General features: G+C 45.3%; 1 pseudogene; it reads right to left on the reverse strand.

The window, feature by feature from the left end:
- Positions 1 to 23926: 23926 nt before the first annotated feature.
- On the reverse strand, positions 23927 to 24045 carry LOC134897787 (5S ribosomal RNA; annotated as a pseudogene).
- Positions 24046 to 24274: the final 229 nt, after the last annotated feature.

Raw genomic sequence — 24274 nt, forward strand, 5'->3', positions numbered from 1 at the left:
ATCCGCTATCCATCCCAGAGACGCGAGCTAACCGGGATTGGTCCACTCCTACAACTCTCAAGGGGATTCAGCGATTTCTTGGCTTTGCTAATTTCTATAGGAGATTCATTAAGAATTATTCTACGTTAGCTGCTCCTATCACAGCCCTAACTCGCAAGGGAGCAAATCCTACGAACTGGTCTTCTGAAGCAATCAAAGCCTTCTCTGATTTAAAGCAAGCCTTAGTGTCAGCCCCCATTCTTCGACAGCCTGATTTGAATCGTCCCTTTCTACTAGAGGTGCATGCATCTACAGAAGCAGTAGGAGCTGTGTTGTCACAAGTCTTTGAAGATAAAAAGGTCCATCCCTGCGGATATTTCTCCCGTAAGTTCCTCCCGGCAGAACGTAATTATGCAATCGGTGAGCAAGAGTTACTTGCCATCAAGTTGGCATTTGAGGAGTGGAGATACCTTCTAGAAGGAGCTCAACATCGCATTACAGTTTATACTGATCATAAGAATCTTCTGTATCTGCAGTCAGTTCAGTGTTTGAATCCACGACAAGCTCGATGGGCGCTTTTCTTCTCACGATTTGATTTCAAACTCACCTATCGTCCAGGGTCTCAGAACAAAAAGGCAGATGCCCTTTCCCGGTCCTTTGCTTCTTCTGAATTAAATGATGCTACCACGAATCAAGCCATAGTGAATCCTACATCCTTTTTAATGACTCGAACCTCTCCAGTTCCTCCGCCTGGCAAGACCTTTGTCGCCACAAGTCTCCGAAAACGGCTGCTTACCTGGGCTCACTCCTCTTCCTTCATGGGTCATCCTGGGGTTCTAAAGACTCTCAAATTTATTCAACAGTCTTATTGGTGGCCACGTCTCAAAGCCGATGTCCAAGAGTTTATAGCAGCATGTCCTAAATGTGCCCAACATAAGAGTCCAAGAAGTTCTCCACCAGGGTTTCATCCATTGCCAGCCCTAGAGGTTCCAGCAGCAGATCAAGAGCTTCAACGTCTATCTAGCATCTGAAGTTGTGTACGTAAGTCCTTGGTCAAAACTTCCGCTCGTTATAAATCTTTTGTAGATAGAAAACGTAAAACTGTACCGAATTACAAAGTGGGAGACCAAGTTTGGATTTCTACGCGCAATCTCAAGTTCAAAGTTCCTTCTAAGAAATTTGCTCCCAAGTTCATTGGTCCATTTCCCATTGTAAAGGTACTCAACCCTGTGTCATACAAAGTCAAGTTGCTACCGTCTTTGAGAATTCCTAACGCCTTTCATACATCTTTACTGAAGCCTTTGATTCTCAATAAGTTCCGTACTACCCAGTCCAAATCTCCTAAAGTTCACTCTTTGCAGAATGAGGAATTTGAAGTTAAAGAGATTGTGGACTTACGTTTCCGATATGGACGTTTACAGTTTCTGGTCGACTGGAAGGGTTACGGTCCGGAGGAGAGATCCTGGGTTTTCTCTGAAGATGTTCAAGCTCCAAGTCTGGTACAGAAATACTTCTCCAAAAATCCTGACAAGGTTCAAAGGTGTTCGGAGACCACCCGTAGAAGAGGGGGTACTGTCACGAACCGGTCTCTCACCTTTGCGGGTTCTGGGGTTCATCCGTTGCCAGTGCGGTTGCTCGCGGTGCTGTGCGCCCGTGTGGGGACACGGCGTGATCAATGGCACAGGTAATGCAGAGTCTGGGAACTGTGAGTGCGGGGACCAAATGGCCTAAGGCACTGCAGTGTGTCTGCTGTATAGGAGGTGGCCATGTTGGAGACCAAATAGCTAATACTGAGCACTTGTGAAAACACCTGTGGGCAGGTGTAAGCCAATCCCGTGCTTGTGCTGCCTTTAAGTAGGCTGGGATTATGTTACTCTGGGCCAGTGCTTTGTTGTATCAAAGCTGTGCTCTAGCTCTGAGCTCTCTCCGTGCATTCCTGTGTGATTCCCGTGGTCCAGATATCGCCTCCGTTCCCAGAGGTCCGTCTGCAGCCTTCACTGCTGAAAGATCCTCCGGCTCTCCGCTGTGCTGTCAGTTAATTGCACTCCTATTGGAAATAGTTGGATTCCCAGAGTCTTGCATGAGGTTACCTTGTCAGTCTGCCTATCATTCAAAGTCTGGAGGATTCCGTTTCTCTCAGCTGTTCGTTTGTTCAACTCTGCATTTAACCCATTCATCACCTTGTCTTCTACTACAGTTTCACAGTGATCTCCGGAACCCGCAAGTAACCCAATTCAGTACTTTTCATTTGCTATGTTGTCATTACAAGGATAATTCATCACAGTCTCTCAGTTAACCCTCAAAACTCCATTGCAAATCCTTACAGTTATCTCTTCATGTCTGCATTATCCAGTTAATCACATTCTGCAGTTCAGCATCAAAGCTTGTTTATATTTGCTATGTTGTCATAACAAGGATAATTCTTCACAGTCTCTCAGTTAACTCTCAAAACTCCATTGCAAATCCTTACAGTTATCTCTTCATGTCTGCATTATCCAGTTAATCACATTCTGCAGTTCAGCATCAAAGCTTGTTTATATTTGCTATGTTGTCATAACAAGGATAATTCTTCACAGTCTTTCAGTTAACTCTCAAAACTCCATTGCAAATCCTTACAGTTATCTCTTCATGTCTGCATTATCCAGTTAATCACATTCTGCAGTTCAGCATCAAAGCTTGTTTATATTTGGACAATCCAACATTTATTCATCAGCTTGTTTTGCATATGTTTCCATGAACATTTCTTTTATTTATTTTTGAGTTTTCTCTTGCATATTATTCCTGCAATACTTCAGTATAATATGATGATTAACAACTTGTCAGTTAACTCTTTACTGAATTGTTATTTTTGAATAAATATATGAATCGGAACTTTCTTCGTCCTCCCTGCTTTCTTCATAGCCCAGCACCTACACCTGTGGTTGGCCCCGGGTTAACGGATTCACAAAAACACCCGGACCTGACAATACACCAACGAAGACCACACATACTTTGGGGGAGTATTTTCTTCTGGTATCTCTCCCAACCTCTTCTTGAGATGGTACCCTGTTTTGATTTATCTAATATTACTCAAAATTCCCGGGGAGCACCGTCAATCCTAAATTACATGTATGGACTCTCCTCTGTTACCTCTGGTAATAGTTTTAGCATCATTCTCTTACCTTTCAAGTCTTGCGTGGATAAAACCCTGATAAAATCAGGGAATCTCTAAGTTGGCTTTTGTGTTGGCCTCATCCCTCTGACAATTATACCATTGGTTACCATCCAACTCAAATCTCCAACCCCCACACATAAAGCCTTCAGTCACTCCACTTCCTCCTAAATCTCCAATCTAATTTCTGCCTCAACTCTGTCGAGCCCCCTCTACTCCTCCTCTGCTGCCTCAACTCAACTCTGGTCATCTCCTCTAACTCCCGCAGACAAGATTTCTTCTGTGCCGTCCCACTGCTCTGGAGCTCATTACCTCACCCTATCAAACTATCTGCCAGTATCCACACCTTCAAATTAACTCTTAAGACTTAACTCATAGATGCCCATAAACCCTGTTTTCACTTTTCAGCTTATTATGCTACCCTTTTGAATTACTACCTACTATCTTCCCAGTTCACCCTCCAGGTTACAGCTCTTCCTTTTAGACTGTAAGCCCTCTACTCTTGTTTTCTATCTCAGTAGTATCCCTGTTGTGTACTGGATCATTTAAATCTGATTTATTTCTAAAGGGCAGTACACACTAGGCAATATCACACACAATATTGCTCATTTACAGCCTTCTGAGCGATATCATGTGTGATGTCGCCCAGTGTGTATGCTGCGGACAATGGAGGTCATTCCGAGTTGTTCGCTCGTTGCCGATTTTCGCAACAGAGCGATTAAGGCAAAAATGCGCATGCGCATGGTACGCAGTGCGCATGCGGTAAGTATTTTAGCACAAAACTTAAATTTACTCACGTCCGAACTAAGAATTTTCATCGTTGAAGTGATCGGAGTGTGATTGACAGGAAGTGGGTGTTTCTGGGCGGAAACTGTCCGTTTTCTGGGAGTGTGCGGAAAAACGCTGGCGTGCCAGGAAAAAACGCGGGAGTGTCTGGAGAAACGGGGGAGTGGCTGGCCGAACGCAGGACGTGTTTGTGACGTCAAACCAGGAACGAAACGGCCTGAGCTGATCGCAATCTGTGAGTAGGTCTGGAGCTACTCAGAAACTGCTAAGAATTTTCTATTCGCAATTCTGCTAATCTTTTGTTCGCAATTCTGCTAAGCTAAAATACACTCCCAGAGGGCGGCGGCCTAGCGTGTGCAATGCTGCTAAAATCTGCTAGAGAGCGAACAACTCGGAATCACCCCCAATGAACGATGCACAGGCCCATGAATCGTTTTCCTCCGATATCATCAGCTGCTGCATGCATGGGCTGGCCGCAGCATTACGGCACTGTACGATATCACTTGTGATATCATACAGTGTGTATGCACACTGTCGGCGGCCTAGGAGGAGAAAACACTGCGATATCGCTCATGGAGCATATCGCATAGTGTGTACAGACCATTACTGTTCCCCCACGCAAATTTTTCACTTCTTGCTTTCACTAGATTTAATGAGTCACTCTACCCTTCACATCACTTCACCTGCAGCACTGTCACACATTGGTCTCCACTTAACACACACCTTTAAGCCTGGTAACAGTAATGATGGTGGAGTTGGATTACTACTATCCCAATCTTTCACACATATCGTTCTACAACAGGTTATAACACTCACATTTACATCATTTGAAGTACATTCTATCCGCCCGAACTTCACCTTTTTTTTCACGGGTCCGAGCAACTCGTATCCTCCCGCCTTGCTCGGTTAAACCGAGCGCGCCCGAACGTCATCATCCCGCGGTCGGATTCTCGCGAGATTCGTATTCTATATAAGGAGCCGCGCGTCGCCGCCATTTTTCACTCGTGCATTGGAGATGATTGTGAGAGGACGTGGCTGGCGTCCTCTCAGTTTCTATGTTCAGTGGGCTGCAAATTGTGCTGCAAATATCTGTGTTCAGTGTGCTCCAAATATCTGTGCTCAGTGTGCTGCAAGTGCAAATATCTACGTTCTCTGCCTGAAAAATGCTCCATATCTGACTGTGCTCAGTGTGCTGCAAATATCTGTGCTCAGTGTGCTAATTGCTTTATTGTGGGGACTGGGGACCCGCAGTATTATATAGTAGGAGGACAGTGCAGAGTTTTGCTGACCAGTGATCAGTGACCACCAGTATTATACGTTCTCTGCCTGAAAAACGCTCCATATCTGTGCTTCATTGTAGTATATAGTAGGAGGACAGTGCAGAATTTTGCTAACCACCAGTAAAACTATATATATAGCAGTACGGTACAGTAGTCCACTGCTCTACCTACCTCTGTGTCGTCAAGTATACTATCCATCCATACCTGTGGTGCATTTCAGTTTTGCACAGTTTGCTGACCACCAGTATATACTATATAGCAGTACGGTACAGAAGGCCACTGCTCTACCTACCTCTGTGTCGTCAAGTATACTATCCATCCATACCTGTGGTGCATTTCAGTTTTGCACAGTTTGCTGACCACCAGTATATACTATATAGCAGTACGGTACAGAAGGCCACTGCTCTACTTACCTCTGTGTCGTCAAGTATACTATCCATCCCTACCTGTGGTGCATTTCAGTTTTGCACAGTTTGCTGACCACCAGTATATACTATATAGCAGTACGGTACAGTAGGCCACTGCTCTACCTACCTCTGTGTCGTCAAGTATACTATCCATCCATACCTGTGGTGCATTTCAGTTTTGCACAGTTTGCTGACCACCAGTATATAATATATAGCAGTACGGTACAGTAGGCCACTGCTCTACCTACCTCTGTGTCGTCAAGTATACTATCCATCCATACCTGTGGTGCTTTTCAGTTTTGCACAGTTTGCTGACCACCAGTATATACTATATAGCAGTACGGTACAGTAGGCCACTGCTCTACCTACCTCTGTGTCGTCAAATATACTATCCATCCATACCTGTGGTGCATTTCAGTTTTGCACAGTTTGCTGACCACCAGTATATACTATATAGCAGTACAGTACAGTAGGCCACTGCTCTACCTACCTTTGTGTCGTCAAGTATACTATCCATCCATACCTGTGGTGCATTTCAGTTTTGCACAGTTTGCTGACCACCAGTATATACTATATAGCAGTACGGTACAGTAGGCCACTGCTCTACCTACCTCTGTGTCGTCAAGTATACTATCCATCCATACCTGTGGTGCATTTCAGTTTTGCACAGTTTGCTGACCACCAGTATATACTATATAGCAGTACGGTACAGTAGGCCACTGCTCTACCTACCTCTGTGTCGTCAAGTATACTATCCATCCATACCTGTGGTGCATTTCAGTTTTGCACAGTTTGCTGACCACCAGTATATACTATATAGCAGTACGGTACAGTAGGCCACTGCTCTACCTACCTCTGTGTCGTCAAGTATACTATCCATCCATACCTGTGGTGCATTTCAGTTTTGCACAGTTTACTGACCACCAGTATATAATATATAGCAGTACGGTACAGTAGGCCACTGCTCTACCTACCTCTGTGTCGTCAAGTATACTATCCATCCATACCTGTGGTGCATTTCAGTTTTGCACAGTTTGCTGACCACCAGTATATACTATATAGCAGTACGGTATAGTAGGCCACTGCTCTACCTACCTCTGTGTCGTCAAGTATACTATCCATCCATACCTGTGGTGCATTTCAGTTTTGCACAGTTTGCTGACCACCAGTATATACTATATAGCAGTACGGTACAGTAGGCCACTGCTCTACCTACCTCTGTGTCGTCAAGTATACTTTCCATCCATACCTGTGGTGCATTTCAGTTTTGCACTGTTTGCTGACCACCAGTATATACTATATAGCAGTACGGTACAGTAGGCCACTGCTCTACCTACCTCTGTATCGTCAAGTATACTATCCATCCATACCTGTGGTGCATTTCAGTTTTGCACAGTTTGCTGTCCACCAGTATATAATATATAGCAGTACGGTACAGTAGGCCACTGCTCTACCTACCTCTGTGTCGTCAAGTATACTATCCATCCATACCTGTGGTGCATTTCAGTTTTACACAGTTTGCTGACCACCAGTATATACTATATAGCAGTACGGTACAGTAGGCCACTGCTCTACCTACCTCTGTGTCGTCAAGTATACTATCCATCCATACCTGTGGTGCATTTCAGTTTTGCACAGTTTGCTGACCACCAGTATATACTATATAGCAGTACAGTACAGTAGGCCACTGCTCTACCTACCTCTGTGTCGTCAAGTATATTATCCATCCATACCTGTGGTGCATTTCAGTTTTGCACAGTTTGCTGACCACCAGTATATACTATATAGCAGTACAGTACAGTAGGCCACTGCTCTTCCTACCTCTGTGTCGTCAAGTATACTATCCATCCATACCTGTGGTGCATTTCAGTTTTGCACAGTTTGCTGTTCACCAGTATATAATATATAGCAGTATGGCACAGTAGGCCACTGCTCTACCTACCTCTGTGTCGTCAAGTATACTATCCATACATACCTGTGGTGCATTTCAGTTTTGCACAGTTTGCTGACCACCAGTATATACTATATAGCAGTACGGTATAGTAGGCCACTGCTCTACCTACCTCTGTGTCGTCAAGTATACTATCCATCCATACCTGTGGTGCATTTCAGTTTTGCACAGTTTGCTGACCACCAGTATATACTATATAGCAGTACGGTATAGTAGGCCACTGCTCTACCTACCTCTGTGTCGTCAAGTATACTATCCATCCATACCTGTGGTGCATTTCAGTTTTGCACAGTTTGCTGACCACCAGTATATACTATATAGCAGTACGGTACAGTAGGCCACTGCTCTACCTACCTCTGTGTCGTCAAGTATACTATCCATCCCTACCTGTGGTGCATTTCAGTTTTGCACAGTTTGCTGACCACCAGTATATACTATATAGCAGTACGGTACAGTAGGCCACTGCTCTACCTACCTCTGTGTCGTCAAGTATACTATCCATCCATACCTGTGGTGCATTTCAGTTTTGCACAGTTTGCTGACCACCAGTATATACTATATAGCAGTACGGTACAGTAGGCCACTGCTCTACCTACCTCTGTGTCGTCAAGTATACTATCCATCCATACCTGTGGTGCATTTCAGTTTTGCACAGTTTGCTGACCACCAGTATATACTATATAGCAGTACAGTACAGTAGGCCACTGCTCTACCTACCTCTGTGTCGTCAAGTATATTATCCATCCATACCTGTGGTGCATTTCAGTTTTGCACAGTTTGCTGACCACCAGTATATACTATATAGCAGTACGGTATAGTAGGCCACTGCTCTACCTACCTCTGTGTCGTCAAGTATACTATCCATCCATACCTGTGGTGCATTTCAGTTTTGCACAGTTTGCTGACCACCAGTATATACTATATAGCAGTACGGTACAGTAGGCCACTGCTCTACCTACCTCTGTGTCGTCAAGTATACTATCCATCCATATCTGTGGTGCATTTCAGTTGTGCGCAGTATATATAGTAGTAGGCCATTACTATTGATATATTACTGGCATATAATTCCACACATTAAAAAATGGAGAACAAAAATGTGGAGAGTTAAATAGGGAAAGATCAAGATCCACTTCCACCTCGTGCTGAAGCTGCTGCCACTAGTCATGGCCGAGACAGTGAAATGCCATCAACGTCGTCTGCCAAGGCCGATGCCCAATGTCTTAGTAGAGAGCATGTAAAATCCAAAAAAATAAAGCTCAGTAAAATGACCCAAAAATCTAAATCAAAATCGTCTGAGGAGAAGCGTAAACTTGCCAATGTGCCATTTACGACACGGAGTGGCAAGGAACGGCTGAGGCCGTGGCCTATGTTCAAGGCTAGTGGTTCAGCTTCACCTGAGGATGGAAGCACTCATCCTCCTGCTAGAAAACTTAAAAGAGTTAAGATGGCAAAAGCACAGCAAAGAACTGTGCGTTCTTCGAAATCACAAATCCTCAAGGAGAGTCCAATTGTGTCGGTTGCGATGCCTGACCTTCCCAACACTGGACGGGAAGAGGTTGCGCCTTCCACCATTTGCACGCCCCCTGCAAGTGCTGGAAGGAGCACCCGCAGTCCAGTTCCTGATAGTCAAATTGAAGATGTCACTGTTGAAGTACACCAGGATGAGGATATGGGTGTTGCTGGCGCTGGGGAGGAAATTAACAAGGAGGATTCTTATGGTGAGGTGGTTTGTTTAAGTCAGGCACCCGGGGAGACACCTGTTGTCCGTGGGACGAATATGGCCATTGATTTGCCTGGTCAAAATACCAAAAAAAAAATCACCTCTTCGGTGTGGAATTATTTCAACAGAAATGCGGACAACTGGTGTCAAGCCATGTGTTGCCTTTGTCAAGCTATAATAAGTAGGGGTAAGGACGTTAACCACCTAGGAACATCCTCCCTTATATGTCACCTGGACCGCATTCATCAGAAGTCAGTGACAAGTTCAAAAACTTTGGATGACAGCGGAAGCAGTCCACTGACCACTAAATCCCTTCCTCTTATAACCAAGCTCCTGCAAACCACACCACCAACTCCCTCAGTGTCAATTTCCTCCTTAGACAGGAAAGCCAATAGTCCTGCAGGCCATGTCACTGTCAAGTCTGACGAGACCTCTCCTGCCTGGGATTCCTACGATGCATCCTTGAGTGTAACGCCTACTGCTGCTGGCGCTGCTGTTGTTGCTGCTGGGAGTCGATCATCATCCCAGAGGGGAAGTCGTAAGACCACTTGTACTACTTCCAGTAAGCAACTGACTGTCCAACAGTCCTTTGCGAGGAAGATAAAATATCACAGCAGTCATCCTGCTGCAAAGCGGATAACTCAGGCCTTGGCAGCCTGGGTGGTGAGAAACGTGTTTCCGGTATCCACTGTTAATTCACAGGGAACTAGAGACTTGATTGAGGTACTGTGTCCCCGGTACCAAATACCATCTAGGTTACATTTCTCTAGGCAGGCGATACCGAAAATGTACACAGACGTCAGAAAAAGAGTCACCAGTGTCCTAAAAAATGCAGTTGTACCCAATGTCCACTTAACCACGGACATATGGACAAGTGGAGCAGGGCAGACTGAGGACTATATGACTGTGACAGCCCACTGGGTAGATGTATAACCTCCCGCAGCAAGAACAGCAGCGGCAGCACCAGTAGCAGCATCTCGCAAACGCCAACTCGTTCCTAGGCAGGCTACGCTTTGTATCACCGCTTTCCATAAGAGGCACACAGCTGACAACCTCTTACGGAAACTGAGGAACATCATTGCAGAATGGCTTACCCCAATTGGACTCTCCTGGGGATTTGTGACATCGGACAACGCCACCAATATTGTGCGTGCATTACATCTGGGCAAATTCCAGCACGTCCCATGTTTTGCACATACATTGAATTTGGTGGTGCAGAATTATTTAAAAAACGACAGGGGCGTGCAAGAGATGCTGTCGGTGGCCCGAAGAATTGCGGGCCACTTTCGGCATTCAGCCACCGCGTGCCGAAGACTGGAGCACCAGCAAACAGTCCTGAACCTGCCCTGCCATCATCTGAAGCAAGAGGTGGTAACGAAGTGGAATTCAACCCTCTATATGCTTCAGAGGATGGAGGAGCAGCAAAAGGCCATTCAAGCCTATACATCTGCCTACGATATAGGCAAAGGAGGGGGAATGCACCTGACTCAAGCGCAGTGGAGAATGATTTCAACGTTGTGCAAGGTTCTGCAACCCTTTGAACTTGCCACACGTGAAGTCAGTTCAGACACTGCCAGCCTGACTCAGGTCATTCCCCTCATCAGGCTTTTGCAGAAGAAGCTGGAGACATTGAAGGAGGAGCTAAAACAGAACAATTCCGCTAGGCATGTGGGACTTGTGGATGGAGCCCTTAATTCGCTTAACCAGGATTCACGGGTGGTCAATCTGTTGAAATCAGAGCACTACATTTTGGCCACCGTGCTCGATCCTAGATTTAAAACCTACGTTGTATCTCTCTTTCCGGCAGACACAAGTCTGCAGAGGTTCAAAGACCTGCTGGTGAGAAAATTGTCAAGTCAAGCGGAACGTGACCCGTCAACAGCTCCTCCTTCACATTCTCCCGCAACTGGGGCTGCGAGGAAAAGGCTAAGAATTCCGAGCCCACCCGCTGGCGGTGATGCAGGGCAGTCTGGAGCGAGTGCTGACATCTGGTCCGGACTGAAGGACCTGCCAATGATTACTGACATGTCGTCTACTGTCACTGCATATGGGCCCTCATTCCGAGTTGTTCGCTCGCAAGCTGCTTTTAGCAGTATTGCACACGCTAAGCCGCCGCCCTCTGGGAGTGAATCTTAGCTTATCAAAATTGCGACCGAAATATTCTCAAAATTGCGAATAGAAATTTCTTGGCAGTTTCAGAGTAGCTCGACACTTACTCTGCCACTGCGATCAGTTCAGTCAGTTTCGTTCCTGGTTTGACGTCACAAACACACCCAGCGTTCGCCCAGACACTCCCCAGTTTCTCCAGCCACTCCTGCGTTTTTCCCAGAAACTGTAGCGTTTTTTCACACACTCCCATAAAACGGCCAGTTTCCGCCCAGAAACACCCACTTCCTGTCAATCACAGTCCGATCACCAGAGCGAAGAAAAAACCTCGTAATGCCGTGAGTAAAATACCAAACTTCTTAGCAAATTTACTTGGCGCAGTCGCAGTGCGAACATTGCGCATGCGCAATTAGCAGAAAATCGCTGCGATGCGAAGAAAAATAACGAGTGAACAACTCGGAATGAGGGCCATGATTCTGTCACCATTGAAAGAATGGTGGAGGATTATATGAGTGACCGCATCCAAGTAGGCACGTCAGACATTCCGTACGTTTACTGGCAGGAAAAAGAGGCAATTTGGAGGCCCTTGCACAAACTGGATTTATTTTACCTAAGTTGCCCCCCCTCCAGTGTGTACTCCGAAAGAGTGTTTAGTGCAGCCGCTCACCTTGTCAGCAATCAGCGTACGAGCTTACTTTCAGAAAATGTGGAGAAGATGATGTTCATCAAAATGAATTATAATCAATTCCTCCGTGGAGACATTCACCAGCAATTGCCTCCAGAAAGTACACAGGGACCTGAGATGGTGGATTCCAGTGGGGACGAATTAATAATCTGTGAGGAGGGGGATGTACACAGTGAAAGGGGTGAGGAATCGGACGATGAGGAGGAGGTGGACATCTTGCCTCTGTAGAGCCAGTTTGTGCAAGGAGAGATTGATTGCTTCTTTCTTGGTGGGGGCCCAAACCAACCAGTCATTTCAGTCACAGTCGTGTGGCAGACCCAGTCGCTGAAATGATGGGTTCGTTAAAGTGTGCATTTCCTGTTTATACAACATAAGGGTGGGTGGGAGGGCCCAAGGACAATTCCATCTTGCACCTCTTTTTTCTTTCATTTTTCTTTGCATCATGTGCTGTTTGGGGACAATTTTTTTGAAGTTCCATCCTGCCTGACACTGCAGTGCCACTCATAGATGGGCCAGGTGTTTGTGTCGGCCACTTGTGTCGCTTAGCTTAGCCATCCAGCGACCTTGGTGCTCCTCTTTTTTTCTTTGCATCATGTGCTGTTTGGGGACTATTTTTTAAATCTGACATCCTGTTTGACACTGCAGAGCCACTCCTAGTTGGGCCAGGTGTTTGTGTCGGCCACTTGGGTCGCTTAGCTTAGTCACACAGCTACCTCATTGCGCCTCTTTTTTTCTTTGCATCATGTGCTGTTTGGGGACTATTTTTTTGAAGTACCATCCTGTCTGACACTGCAGTGCCACTCCTAGATGGGCCAGGTGTTTGTGTCGGCCACTTGTGTCGCTTAGCTTAGCCATCCAGCGACCTTGGTGCACCTCTTTTTTTCTTTGCATCATGTGCTGTTTGGGGACTATTTTTTAAATCTGACATCCTGTCTGACACTGCAGTGCCACTCCTAGATTGGCCAGGTGTTTGTGTCGGCCACTTGGGTCGCTTAGCTTAATCACACAGCTACCTCATTGCGCCTCTTTTTTTCTTTTCATCATGTGCTGTTTGGGGACTATTTTTTTGAAGTGCCATCCTGTCTGACACTGCAGTGCCACTCCTAGATGGGCCAGGTGTTTGTGTCGGCCACTTGGGTCGCTTAGCTTAGTCATCCAGCGACCTCGGTGCAAATTTTATGACTAAACATAATATTGTGAGTTGTGAGGTGTTCAGAATAGACTGAAAATGAGTGGAAATTATGGTTATTGAGGGTAATAATACTATGGGATCAAAATGACCCCCAAATTCTATGCTTTAAGCTGTTTTTGAGGGTTTTTTTGTAAAAAAACACCCGAATCCAAAACACACCCGAATCCGACAAAAAAATTTCAGGGAGGTTTTGCCAAAACGCGTCCGAATCCAAAACACAGCCTAGGAACCGAATCCAAAACCAAAACACAAAACCCGAAAAATTTCCGGTGCACATCACTACATTCTATCAGAATTTACACTCCTTTCTCTCTGCGTGTTGCAGCTATCTATCGCCCACTTGGCCAACCACAACAATTTGTAGAAGATTTTTCTGCCTGGCTCCCTCACTTCCTATCCTCTGACATCTCCACCATCATCTTCAACAGTTTCACTATTGCTATTGTGACAAGAACACTGGGATAGTGTTTGAGGGCAGGTATATTTGTCCCAGGTTCTTGTCTTACATGTTTTAGAAAATGTTAACTTCTAGGAAAAATGCTTTTTGTTTTGTCTGAACCTTTTCAGTTTGCTGTAAAAGCTGGGTAAAGGCTCTGAGAGAGAGATAAGGCGAGTTCTAGACATTGGGCCCAGTTCGGGTCTTTGGCCTCACAGAGGGCTAATCAGGGTTTCAGCTGTGTAAGAGTGTTATAGTGCTTCTAACCTGATTAGTATGGGCAGACTGCCTGGGAAGGCTGCAGGATCTGTGTGTGAGAGACACGCTTTCTGATGCAAGTAAGCTATACAGTATGTACTGAAGAACTCTGTGTTTTGTTTAGTGACAGTTAGGAATATCTTATGTTTAGTTAGTGCCGGACAGGCAAGGTATTTTTATTTTGGGGTTTGTTTTATTTTCTGTTTCAATAAAACTGGCCGGGGTCAGTTGTACCAGAAACTGGACTTGTGTTGTTCCTCAGCTGCTGCGTGCGGCCATATTCCCCAGGAAAAGGCGCCTTGCACCCCTACAGTGTTACAACTTGGTGGAGAATGCGAGCACACCGTTCTGCGCATAAGTGAAAGCAGCAGCTTTGTGAGGCCTGCAGAAAACGGTGGTTTATGCAGATACAGCCCAGTGTGAAGTTACTGAGACTCACCCCTGAGGGTTTGATATATGTCCTGGGTGAAAGCAGCTACAAAGCCGCCTGAAAAATCTGTCGACATGGAGGATCTGCTTAAAGCCTTGCTGCAAGCTACAGCGGCTCAGCAGGAGGCCAACCGACAGCAGCAGGTGGCAATGGAGGAAAATTGGAGACTACAGCAGGAGGCCAACAGACAGCAGCAGGTGGCAATGGAGGAAAATATAAGACAGCAGCAGGTGGCAATGGAGGAAAATAAGAGACAACAGCAGGCAGTTGTTGATGAACTTTACAGGCAACAGCGTCAGGATAGAGAGGCCTTAGCAGAAGTGGTGCAGAGACTTGCAGCTCGGGTTGGAGATGTGGCCGTCAGTGCTCCAACCAGCTCTAGTTCTATACGGGCCAGTCACTTCCTGCAGAAAATGACAGAGGCTGATGATGTGGAGGCCTATCTGACCACGTTTGAAAGGACTGCCGAGCGTGAGAACTGGCCGAAAGCACAGTGGGCCAGTCTGCTGGCACCTTTCCTGTCAGGTGAGCCCCAAAAAGCTTACTTTGATTTAAGCCCTGCTGAGGCTCGGGACTATGATAAACTAAAGACTGAGATCCTGACCCGCCTGGGAGTCACGCTGTCAGTACGAGCACAACGGGTGCACCGTTGGCTGTACGCCATGGAGAAGCCTCCGCGCTCCCAGATGCACGACCTTATTCAGCTAACAAAAAAATGGCTACAGCCAGAGACATTAACTGGTCCCCAGATGGTGGAAAGAGTCGTCATGGACCGCTACTTGAGATCTTTGCCCATGGTCCTGCGCAAGTGGGTGAGCCATGGAAACCCGGGTACTGCTGACCAATTAGTGGACATGGTAGAGAGGTATTTGGCAGCAGAGGAACTACTGATGACCACCCAGCAACCCATAGATCCTCGACAGCGCCCTTCAGTAAAGACTGGTAAGACTGTTCCGTGGGAAAACGTTGCTGGGCGGTTAAGAGAACGCAAGGCTGGAGAGACTGTAAACACTGGCCCTGGAGACAGGCCAATGGGGCTAGAACGGTCTATGCTGCCCAAACGGGTTGATAATCGTGTGGTTAAATGTTTTAGGTGTGGTATGCCAGGTCATGTTATTGCCAATTGCCCAGTCATGCAAGAACCCATGCAATGTGATGCTGCCTTTGAATGTCGCAGAATGTCTTTCTTTGCTAGGTTAGCCTGTACTGTGGTACCTTCACCTGAGCTGGAAAAACAAATGTGTGATGTGTTCTTAGAGGGTAACCGGGTAGAGGCCTTGCTAGATTCAGGAAGTTTAGTTACCCTCGTGAAAGCTGGGTTAGTGAACCCCTTAAAGGTCCAGCAAATACCTATTGGGGTAACTTGCATACATGGGGATACCCAACATTATGCCACTGCTGAGGTGAATATAGAAACTTGTTGTGGGTCAGCAATGGTTAAAGTGGGACTGGTCCCTACCTTGGTGCATGAGGCCATAATAGGGAGGGATTTTCCTCATTTTTGGAAACTGTGGGAATCACGGTTATCAACAGATGTGAGAAGTAAAAAGCCAGTTGATAATACCGGTGATTTTATGGATGTACGTGGGTCTTCGGAACTTTCTGGCCCTTTGCCTTTTGCTAGTTTGGCTGGGGAAGTGACAGATGGGGAGTCCAGTGAGGACCCTCTTGCCGGGAACAGAGACATAGTAGTTAGAACTGAAAGCGTGCCTGACCTGGAGGTAAAGAAGGATCTGTTTGCGTCTGAACAGTTAAAGGATCCTACCTTAATAAAGGCTAGAGAGAATGTTAAGATTGTTAATGGGGAACCTGTGGTACCAGGTGACAGGGTTACGTATCCCCACATGGCCATCTGTAATGAGCTCTTGTACCACATTGTCAAAAGGGGTGAGGATGTGGTGGAACAGCTGGTAGTTCCCCAGCCTTATCGGAGAACGGTACTAGATTTAGCTCATAGTCACGTTACCGCAGGACATTTAGGGGCAGAAAAAACCACTGAAAGAGTTTTACAAAGGTTCTTTTGGCCAGGGGTTTATAAAGAAGTGTCTGAATATTGTTCTTCCTGTCCTGAATGCCAGTATCATGCCCCTAGACCCCATTTCAGGAGCCCACTAGTTCCCATGCCTATTATAGAGGTCCCGTTTGACAGAATAGCCATGGATCTCGTGGGGCCCTTGTTAAAGTCTGCTCGGGGCCATCAGTATATCCTGGTAATTATGGACTATGCCACTCGATATCCTGAGGCTGTCCCTTTACGCACTATCACAACCAAGGCGATAGCTAGGGAGCTGGTGCAGGTATTTAGTAGAGTAGGAATACCAAAAGAAATTTTGACTGACCAAGGTACTCCATTTATGTCAAGGATCATGAAAGAGTTGTGCAAGTTATTTAAGGTCACTCACCTCAGGACGTCCATCTACCATCCCCAAACTGACGGGTTGGTGGAAAGGTTTAATAAAACATTAAAAAGTATGTTAAAAAAGGTTGTTGAGAGAGATGGGAAAAACTGGGATTGTTTGTTGCCCTACTTGTTAATGGCCATCAGAGAAGTTCCTCAGTCCTCTACGGGGTTTTCTCCATTTGATTTGTTGTATGGTAGACACCCCAGAGGGCTGTTGGATATTGCCAAAGAGACGTGGGAAGGACAGCCCACTCCTTATAGAAGCGTTATTGAGCATGTAACACAAATGCAGGATAGGATTGCAGCCGTGGTACCTGTTGTCAGAGAGCACATGGAACAGGCCCAAAGTGCTCAACAGAGGGTCTATAACCGGAGTGCCAAGATACGGGAATTTGCTCCTGGCGATAGAGTTCTTGTTTTGGTACCCACTGTGGAAAGCAAATTCCTAGCTAAATGGCAGGGTCCATTTGAGATTAGGGAAAAAGTGAATGAGGTTAATTACAAAGTATACCAGCCGGGAAAGAGAAAACCCGAACAGATCTACCATGTTAACTTAATCAAACCCTGGAAAGATAGGTTGTCTCTGTCAGCGGAGCCTTGCCCTTCGGTGTCTTCACCCCGGTTGCTTCCCGCAGTGAAGGTGTCAGAGACATTATCAGCTGATCAGAACAATCAGGTTAAAGAATTTCTCATCCAAAATAGGGAGGTATTTTCAGAGCTGCCTGGCCGAACGACCATAATAAAACATGACATTGTCACAGAACCAGGGGTCAGGGTTCATTTAAAGCCATATAGGATTCCTGAAGCTCAGCGAGAAGCTATTTCTAAGGAAGTTAAAACCATGTTAGATCTGGGAGTCATAGAGGAGTCTAACAGTGAGTGGTCCAGTCCCATAGTGCTCATCCCGAAGCCCGACGGTAGCATACGCTTCTGTAATGACTTTCGTAAGTTAAATGAGGTGTCCAAGTTTGACGCATACCCCATGCCCCGTGTGGATGAGCTTGTAGAAAGGCTGGGAACAGCCAGGTTTCTCACCACATTGGACCTGACCAAAGGTTACTGGCAAATACCTTTATCTGATAGCGCCAAAGAAAAAACAGCCTTTTCGGTTCCGGAGGGGCTGTACCAGTATAAGATGTTACCCTTTGGGTTGCATGGGGCTCCAGCAACCTTTCAACGGGCGATGGATAAAATTTTGAGGCCCCATAGAAAATATGCAGCTGCCTATTTGGATGATGTGGTAATTCACAGTACAGACTGGGGGTCCCATTTGGTTAAAGTACAAGCAGTACTGGACTCAATCAGAGAGGCAGGGTTAACTGCTAACCCAAAGAAGTGCTGCCTCGCAATGGAGGAGGTCAAATACTTGGGCTTCACCATAGGCAGAGGTCTGATTAGGCCCCAATTGAATAAAGTTGATGCTATTCAAAACTGGCCTCGTCCAGTGAATAAAAAACAGGTAAGGGCTTTTTTGGGAATTACTGGGTACTATAGACGGTTTATTCCTAATTTTGCGACCACAGCGGTGCCGTTGTCAGACCTTACCAAAGGGAAGCAGTCAAATGTGGTGAAATGGAACCCTGATGCAGAAAAGGCGTTCCAAGCGTTAAAAGTGGCTTTGTGTTCACAACCGGTGTTGATAACACCAGATTTTTCAAAAGAATTTGTGGTACAGACAGATGCCTCAGAGGTAGGGATAGGTGCTGTGCTGTCCCAAACCAGAGATGGGGACGAACACCCTATCATTTATTTGAGTAGGAAACTCAATGAGCATGAAAAAAGGTATGCCATTGTGGAAAAGGAGGCTTTGGCCATTAAGTGGGCACTAGATACCTTGAGATATTACCTCTTGGGTAGACAATTCAGACTAGTGACAGACCATGCCCCTTTAAAATGGATGTATGTAAATAGAGGCAAGAATGCTCGTGTAACTAGATGGTTTCTAGCGTTGCAGGACTTTAAGTTTACTGTCGAACATAGACCGGGAACACAATTGGCCAACGCAGATGCATTGTCTCGCATCTTCTGTTTGGGGGCTACAAGTGTTCCGGCCCCTAGGTCGAAACAGGGGAGGGGGATATGTGACAAGAACACTGGGATAGTGTTTGAGGGCAGGTATATTTGTCCCAGGTTCTTGTCTTACATGTTTTAGAAAATGTTAACTTCTAGGAAAAATGCTTTTTGTTTTGTCTGAACCTTTTCAGTTTGCTGTAAAAGCTGGGTAAAGGCTCTGAGAGAGAGATAAGGCGAGTTCTAGACATTGGGCCCAGTTCGGGTCTTTGGCCTCACAGAGGGCTAATCAGGGTTTCAGCTGTGTAAGAGTGTTATAGTGCTTCTAACCTGATTAGTATGGGCAGACTGCCTGGGAAGGCTGCAGGATCTGTGTGTGAGAGACACGCTTTCTGATGCAAGTAAGCTATACAGTATGTACTGAAGAACTCTGTGTTTTGTTTAGTGACAGTTAGGAATATCTTATGTTTAGTTAGTGCCGGACAGGCAAGGTATTTTTATTTTGGGGTTTGTTTTATTTTCTGTTTCAATAAAACTGGCCGGGGTCAGTTGTACCAGAAACTGGACTTGTGTTGTTCCTCAGCTGCTGCGTGCGGCCATATTCCCCAGGAAAAGGCGCCTTGCACCCCTACAGTGTTACACTATGGATAGTCTACAATCTGCTGCTCATGCCTCCAGACTACTCTCTTTATTCTCCTACCTCGGCCTCTCCCAATGGACTGACTCCTCTACTCATCAGGAGGGCCACTGCCTTGATCTAGTATTCACCAGACTTTGCTCAGTTTCAGAATTCACTAACACTCCTTTCCCTCTCAGATCAAAACCTTATAACCTGCATGCTTTCCTTCATTACTTCAAACTCAGTGTCACTTGAGTCCTCCATTCCTCCTCAAACCCGCAGAAATATTAATGCATTTAATTTTCAAGAACTTTCCACCCCACTCCAACAACTGCTTTCACCTATTTCTGCATTCACTTCTCCTGAAACGACTGTATCACACCTGAACCAGACTCTAGAAATAGCCCTTGATGAAGAGGCTCCCTATCACACTCCACGTAGGCCTAGATGTCAACTGTGGTACTCTAAATTAACAAGACACCTACAAAATGTGTCACATAAAGTTGAACGTCAGTGGCGTAAATCTCGTATTCCAAGTGACGTCCTCACATATAAGACTGTCTAAAACTCTTATCGTAATGCCCTGGACAATACCAAACAAACATATTTCCAAACTCTCATCTCTGCTAAAGCCTTTAACCTCAAGCGACTTTTTAATACATTTAAATCACTTCTCAACCTTCCCTCACCCAACCCACCAGCCACTATCAAGGTGCAACAACTTGCTTCCTACTTCAAGGACAACATTGATAAGATCCAATATAAAATAATATGCTCTTCCTCAGCCAGTGGCCTGCTCTATTCCATACCTGAACCCTCTTGCACTTTCTCTTTATTTGAGCACACATATGAAGATAATGTATCAACACTTTTCTCATCCTGCTACTCTACTACGTCTCTTGATCCCGTAACCTTACAAATCAGTAAATCTCTGCATCCTGTGTTCATCCCAACCTTACTAACATCTGTAATCTCTCTCTCTCTATACTGGAATATTTCCTTCTCTGTACAAGCATTCAGTGATTACTCCCAATCTGAAAAAAACAAATTCTGACCCTAACTCTCTCTCAAACTACCATCCCATCTCTCAGCTCTCTTGCCTCTCCAAGCAACTTGAGAAACCTGCCGACACTTGCCTCACACAACTTATTGGACCCACATCAGTCAGGCTTTTGTTCCAAAACACTCCACAGAGACAGCACTAACTAAAGCAGTGAATGATCTAGTCACTGCAAAGTGTGAAGGTCATTACTCAATTCGTATTCTTCTAGATCTCTCTGCTGCTTTTGACATTGTTGACCACTCTCTTCTCATACAAACACTACAATCACTAGGTCTTCAGGACACAGCCCTTTTGTTGGTTCCTAAACTACCTAACTAATTGCTTTTTCAGTGTCTGCTTCTCTGATTCCACCTCCTCTTTGCTAACTCTTTCAGTTGGAGTACTGCAAGGCTCAGTCTTAGGTCCTCTGCTTTTCTCAATCTATACCTCATCTCTTGGTAAACTAATCAGCTCTTTTGGATTTCAGTATCATCTGAATGCAGATGATACTCAAATCTACCTATCCTCCCCAGATTTGTCTCTATCAGTATTGTTCCTCGTCACTGAATGCCTCTCTGCTGTTTCATCTAGGATGTCATCTCGCCACCTTAAACTTAATATTTCCAAAACAAAGTTCATTATATTCCACCGGCCAAAAGTAGTTACCAACCTGACATCTCTATCACTGTTGAGAACTCAACAGTCAATCCTACCCCACAAGCTCGCTGTCTTGGTGTCATCCTTGACTCTGAACTGTCCTTTGTTCCCCACATTCAATCTGTCTCAAAATCATGTTACATGCATTTAAAAAAAACTTTCCAAAAGACAACCGTACCTTACAAAAGACACTGCAAAATCTCTTATCCATGCTCTCATTATCTCCAGCATTCTTTATTGCAATTGTCTTCTAACTGGTCTTACCAGAAAGAGACTCTCACCACTACAATCCATTCTGAATGCAGCTGGGAGGCTAATCTTCCTCGCTAGACATTCATCGTCCGCAGATCCACTCTGTCAGTCCCTCTATTGGTTACCTGTATTTTACCGTATTCAATAAAAATACTTTTACTCACACACAAGGCCATTAACTAAATGACACCTAGCTACATCTTTTCACTTATCCCAAAATATATAACAAACCCTACCTCTTCACTCTTCACAATATCTATGTCTCTCATCCACACTCACTACTCGATCCCATGAACAAATGCAGGACTTTCTTCGGGCTGCACCCACTCTGGGGAATGCCCTACCATGCACAATAAAATTCTCCTCTAGTCTCCAAACCATCAAGCGTTGCCTGAAAACTCACCTATTCAGACAAGCTTATTAAATTTCAGAACCTTCATAAGCTTTCCTATCCAATCAGGGGTGTCGGAACTGGGGGGTCAAGGGTGCAGCTCACCCCCCCCAAATTTAGAGAGGCACCAATCAGAACTGGCTTTAGTAATCCCAGATTATGGGCCAGCCTGCCTCTAACCTATTATGGTGCGCCACGTGGCGCTATTTTTATACCCTCAAGAAAAAGACCTTACACGATGGAGTCTGACTTGTTCTCATAGATGGTAAAATTCATATGAGGCATATTGATTTCTAAAATACAAAAGTACACACAAACATAGTGCAACTCTGTTTTGACACCAAACAACACTTCAATCTCTATGGTCTCACTCACATAGAGCAATTTTGATATTGCATGTAGAAAATCAAGGATGATGGAATGGCCTCTGTCACTCAATGGAACGAGATTCCTTATTGGATGGCTGTGCTTTCACAATGGCCCTGCAATTCCTGTAATTAGTAGATCCCCCTGCTGCTGAGGGTAGGCTTTAATGATTGTTTCTCTGCCACAAAGACACTAGTGGTATTGGGCACAGTGTATTTTTGTCCTTTTATTGCTTTATGTGCTAATAATATACCAAGCAAAAATAACAAAAAATGTGCGTTTAAATAATTAGGCATTTTTGCAGATGGATGCGCTGTTTCATGTGTGACTGCTCAAACATTGTCACTGCCCCCATTGTACCAGGATCACACACTAACGTCAGCACCACCTCTTTCCCACTGAAAATCCGGACTGGGAAAGAGGTGGTGCTGACGTTAGTGTGTGATCAATACCACTAGTGTCTTTGTGGCAGAGAAACAGACTCCATCGTGTAAGGTCTTTTTCTTGAGGGTATAAAAATAGCGCCACGTGGTGCCACATCCATTTTGTTTCACATATTGCAAACCACGGTGAAAGGTTTTTTGGTATCCAAGGGCTGCTATTAGTATTTAAGCGCACAAGGGGTCTATTTTTTCTTTTGTTTCTATTATGGTGCGCGAACGGGGAGCGCTGGGAGATGGAGGAAGAGAGAGGAGGAGTAGAGTAGACGAGGGGAGAGACAGTGCGCCATGCAGGAATGTGGGAGCATGGTATGGGCGGAGCGGGATGGGAGCTGAGGGGGCAGGATCCAACTGCCATCCCTCCTCTGTCTCCTCACATGCAGAGCAATGGAAAAGTAGAACAAAGCACAGATGGAGCACCGATATACCAGTACCCGGCAGCGGCCACAACTATGACAAAGGAGTGCCCCTGTACTAAGCTCCTCCAATTAGCTAAATTTCAGTATGAGCAATACTGATCTGCCCAAGCTTCTCACTATATCTGTCTCTGCCCTAACCCATGCTCCAGTATGTGTCAGCATGTATACCCCCCCCCCCCCCCCCACAAAAGCTACAGTGTGTGTGTGCCCTCTAGTGCTGTCTCAGGCCCCAGTGTGTCCCCTACCACCGCCCCCGAATCCACTGTGTGTGTGTGTGTGTGTGTGTGTGTGTGTGTGTCCCTCTTGTACTATCCCAGGCCCCAGTGTGTACAGTATGTAGCCAAGTAACTACAGACCAGTAAGCCTTACATCAGTAGTAGGGAAAGTAATTAAAAGAAAGAGTAGTGGAATATCTTAAATCAAACAACTTACAGGATCCAAAACAGCATGGATTTACTGGTGGGAGATCATGCCAAACAAATCTTATTGACTTTTTTGACTCTGTGATGAAAATAATAGATCAAGGGGGAGCTGTAGATGTAGCATATCTAGACTTTAGTAAGGCATTTGACACTGTCCCACATCGCAGACTGCTAAATAAACTTATTTGAAAATAGAAAGAGAAAGCTAGAAAAAAGTGACCTTGGTTGGGAGCACTCACTCCCGGAGAGTAATTTGAAATTATTGGTATATATATGAGTGATGATGTAACAATGAAGTATTTAAAACGTAACTTTTATAGTATGTCTATATAAGAAATGGGGTACACAAATTAAAATTGCAAAAAAATTGCATAAATAATAAATGAATGGCTCTAAACTTTGAGCCACACTTAAAACTGAGTCTGCGAACATATTGATGGATTACTACTGTGGTAATTCGGTGTCTGGCAAGCATAAGCCCATCCTCCCGTGGAGTCAGCACAAGCCCCAATTAGGTACCATCAGTAACCTACAACACCTGGTATTCCTAAATGGTCTCCCACTAAAGTACTGACCAGGCCCAACACTGTATTGCCTCCAAGATCAGACGGGGTTGGGCATATCCAGTGTTGTATGGTAGTAGGTTACGTATGGAAAAGAGCAGCGAGTGCAGCTGTTATGTAAAAGAATGAGAGATGTTTGTTATTGTGCCAGTTTTATAGAATGCATGTGTCTAACCCGTTGAGGATATTTAGTTGACCATCATTGCACCGATTGGCAGCCCAAACACATGGGTATGCGGAGGTTAAATCATATGGTCAACAGGGGTTAGTGACAACAAGCCTCTGTTTTTCCTGTGCATAGCGTGAGGCCG

Source organism: Pseudophryne corroboree, chromosome 3 (assembly GCF_028390025.1).
Source record: "Pseudophryne corroboree isolate aPseCor3 chromosome 3, aPseCor3.hap2, whole genome shotgun sequence".
Taxonomy (NCBI): domain Eukaryota; kingdom Metazoa; phylum Chordata; class Amphibia; order Anura; family Myobatrachidae; genus Pseudophryne; species Pseudophryne corroboree.